The sequence below is a fragment of the Camelus ferus genome, chromosome 9 (genome assembly GCF_009834535.1).
Source record: "Camelus ferus isolate YT-003-E chromosome 9, BCGSAC_Cfer_1.0, whole genome shotgun sequence".
Classification (NCBI taxonomy): domain Eukaryota; kingdom Metazoa; phylum Chordata; class Mammalia; order Artiodactyla; family Camelidae; genus Camelus; species Camelus ferus.
In genome coordinates, this window is record NC_045704.1 from 61230053 (window position 1) to 61234206 (window position 4154).

Genomic DNA, 4154 nt, shown 5'->3' on the forward strand with positions numbered 1-4154 from the left:
CTCGGTTTCAGACTCTGTGCTCTCAGAGTCAGCTCAAGTACAAAGCGGGGAAAAAAAGAGAGAAAGTAGTGGGAAAAATTAGATTCTTGATTTGTGTCCAGATGGTTCTGGACGAAAATAGACTCAGAGATTCTCACTGCAAACTTGCCTCTGGTATGAAGCTCCCCTCCCCTCTTCATTTAAGGTCTTCTTGGTAGAAGAGGGAACGGGGATGGGAAAACACTGGGAACGTTCATTTTTCTTTTTCCCAGCCGTATATTAAAAGGCTGCACAGGTTCCAGTCGAGGACTCTGTGGAACACCAGGAGTCGCCCCGCACGCAGCCGCCTGGGGCGATGCGATCTTCACCAACTTGGAAGATCCCCTTGGGGCCGGCCTGCAGGCAGGATGGGGCTGGTGTGCTCTGCAAGCGGCAGCAGCCGGATGCAGGGAAGGGCCCCAGAGCCCTCCCCAGGCTCCATGTTCAAGGAACTCAAAAGGGGAAAGGCCGCACACAGGCCTCGGCTCTGGGCCCTGGAGGGAGCAACAAGGCTTTATTCTGCCCATTCTCCTTCCCTGCAGGGAGATGCTCACAGGACCGTGGCGCCTGCTGGAGACCCAGCAGAAAGCAGAGGGCATGCAGTCCCCTTTGAGGATAGCATTGGGGGAGCATTGATGGGGTCCACCTGTCAGAAACAGAAAACCTGACAGATTTAATGGCTCACCTCAGGATCCCTAGGGCATGAACTTGACAACAAGACCCAAGTGACCCCAGGGTCCCACTTGGCCAGACAGAGGCCATGCCCTGTTGTTCTCTCACTCCTCAAATCATTCCCAATCATTCCGCTGATGCGCAGAGGGAGCCTGGCGTCCATAAGCCGCCACCCAGGGCGGCCATCCTAAAGTCCAGGACCTCCTCCACCACGGCAGCCCAGTGGCAGTCGGTCAGATGCCAATGAAGTGACTAGTGGCCAGATGGAAGGTGCTTTTTTTAAATGCAGCTTTTGCACAATTGGGTTTCCTTCCTCATGTTTAAACTGCCTTAGAGGACAAGCAGACTCAGTGTGTCCGTCCTTGGTTCTGGGTGCCAGGGCTGGGCGAGGGAGGAGCCAAAGAGACGGCAGAGACGGGGCCAAGCAGATGCCAGAAGCAAGAAGCAGCAGACGGTCCGTGAAGGTCGGGGGCAAGGTGAGCATCAGATCTCAGGCTCTGCTCCCGCCAGACTCCATGGCAGGCAGACGCTGTAGGCGAAGCACAGCCCGGAACGTCTCCTCAGGCACTGGGTTCAGGTGCCAGGACCTCTTTATGGTTTGCCTGGGGCCACCTCTGGGTTCAGCCCTGATGTCTTTTTTCAGAGCTTGAGGGTTTGAACAAGATTTTCAACTTTCCGAACTCCTTTTACCTGTACATTAGGTGTTTTCTCAATTTCAAATCAGCATTAGGGGAAACCTTAAGGCAATGGGCTTGAATAGAGAATAAGGATAGTATTTTACATTTTTACTGTGCTTTATACTTAACACGTCACTTTCATGTCTCTTCTTTCCTGTGGGTTTCAGAATCACCCACTGAGGCCGAAAGGAAATGACTGGACTCCATTAAGCTCCTTGAAGGCCTAGACTGTTCTGTTCATCACTGTAAGTAACCTAAGTACTTGATATGCTGCCTGCTGCAGAGTAGATACTCAACTAAATATTTGCTCAATAAAGGGGTGGATGGATGGGTGGATGGATGGATGAGTGGATGTCTAGAATTTGCTTTGTTTTTCAAGCTGGATTCTATTCCCAACTCTGCATACTAGTGTGTGACTTTGTCCAAATCGCTAAACCTTTTCCCTCACCTATAAAATAGCAATAATGATATCATGTCTGCTGCCACAGTGTCACAGAGATTGGGAGCAGAGCCGGGGCTTGAACTGGGGTCTCCTGATTCCTGGTCCATTGTTTGTTCCATCGCTTTATGGGGTGGAGGGGAGGAAACTACTGCACGTTTGTCTGTCAAGCTGTGTTTTAGGGACTTTAAAATCCTCATAACAGCTCTGTAAGTTAAGTGCTATTATTATTCCCAATTTACAGATAAAGCAACTAAGACTCAGAGAAGTTAAGTGACTTGTTGAAGGTTCCACAGTGGAGTTGGGATTGGCACCCAGGCCTATCCAACCTCAAAATCCAATTTTTCCACCATCTGCCGTATTTTTTCTCAGCTCACACCAAATCCACAGTTGGAGAACTCCCAGCTTCCCTATCCACCCTGGAAACCAGACTGGCGATGTCTGCCTGAGACTCTAGCACTGCAGTGGAAGCAGCCACCTGTGCAGTTGCTAGTTTAACTGTTGACCAATACATACAAACAACTCTGCAAAGTTGGAATATCTTGGCCAAAAGCATGGTTATCCACTACCACTTCCTAGATCAGCAAATTGCTCTCTGGTGGCCCAGAATTTTTATTCCACTCAGTCTGAAAAACAGAAGGTAATGGTAACCTTTATGAGACTGGCCCTATGGAAGCATTTATGGCCCCAGATAAACACAAAGTGTATGAAGATTTATTGCGGAGGTCACAGAGTAGGAAAAGCGAGAGGAAAATGAAAACAAAACGTAGTCTTTTCAAGCCTTTTTATCTGAGTAATTGGTTGAGTTCACTTCCAGCTAGGAAGCAGGTGTACAAAGCAACTTAGGATTCAAAATTCTGATGCAGAATGTTCCAATATGGGGCACACCTGTGCTCGGGAGGAGGTGAAGGAAAGTGGGGTGGAGGAGGAAGAAACAGCTTTAATCCTGGAGCAAATGAAAACTCTTACTGGTTGGGGCTTGAATACATCTGTTTCCAAGCTGTATTTCTTTATCAGTTAAGGCTCAACTACAAGTGACTAAGAGCAAAATCAGTCTAGAGCAAGACATTGATTCATAGGTCCACACAAGTCTAGAGGCTGGTTGTTACAGACTTAATGTCTGTGTCCCCCCAGATGCATATATTAAAACCTTCATCCTCATTGTAATGGTATTTGGAGGTAGCGCCTTTGAGGCTAATTAGGTTTAGATAAGATCATGAGGGTAGGGTCCTCATGTGGAGAACAGGGCCTTTATGGGAGATCAGAGAGCTCTCTCTCGCCATGTGAGGACGCAGCAAGAAGGCAGCCATGTGCAAGCCAGGAAGAGAACTCTCACCAGACCCCGACCATGCTGGCACCCTGACTTTGGACTAACTTCCAGAACTGTGAGAAACAAAAGTCTGTGGTATCTTGTTACAGCAGCCCCAGCTGGCAAGGACACGGGTCTCGCTTCAGGCCTGGCTGGCTGCAGGGTTTTGGAGCTGTCATTATTACCTTGTTTCTCTCTCCCAGTATCTTGGTTCTCCTTACTCTCTCAAGGCCCCATTCTCAGAATAGCTCAGGCCCCCGTGAAACAAAACTGGCAGCCAGGTTCAAGTTGGAAGGCATCTCCTTCTATCCCAGAATTCCCAGCAAAGTCCCACTGCCTTTCACTGGCTCTGATGGGGCCACATGCCTACTCCTGAACCAGTCTATGCGGCCAGGGAATGTGGCATGCTGATTGCCTTTGGCCTGGGCCACGGGCTTCATTCTGATTCTTTGGGCCTAGCCCCGCCCAAAGAACACAGACCGAGGTGGGGGTCGGGGTGCTGAAGACACAAAGAACACACGCCCAAAAATAGATTAGCGGAGCCTGGATAGGGGTCAGGCTAGACCTCAGAAACAAACCTCCAGGACCAAGAAAAGAAGGATTCAGCCAGGGAGCAGATAAATACCAGCAAAGAAAAGGCTGTGACTTGTCTCAGTAACCTTGTACACTGAGTTTATTATTAAGCTGTGCGATGTTTTATCCCAAATAGTAAGTTAAAAGGCAGAGTTTGTTAGAATGAAAATCCGTAACTTACGCATCTTAAACTCAGTTCACAGGGCCCTGCAGAAGAGCTGGTTTATCCTATAGAAATGTTTTCTAATGCAATCATTACAGATATGGCTCACTTTTCACTGTGCGTTTATTCCTGAAATAGAACATTTAAACTGATTTTTTTTCAAATTTGAAACACTTAAAAGAGCATTGCAAAATGCTTCTATGGTGTGAAAAACCTCCCTAATTTTCTCTGTAAGTTTGGATCATGGCCTATTGGGTTTTTGTAAAGTGAGGCATCGTTAAACACACACACACACACACACAC

At 48.1% G+C, this 4154-nt stretch overlaps 1 long non-coding RNA gene across 1 annotated transcript; it reads left to right on the forward strand.

The window, feature by feature from the left end:
• The first annotated feature begins 960 nt into the window (after positions 1-960).
• Positions 961-2435, forward strand: LOC116666112. Its single transcript, XR_004322962.1, has 3 exons — positions 961-1166; positions 1535-1612; positions 2051-2435. It is a non-coding gene; the product is annotated as an uncharacterized LOC116666112 (long non-coding RNA).
• The last annotated feature ends 1719 nt before the right edge of the window (positions 2436-4154 follow it).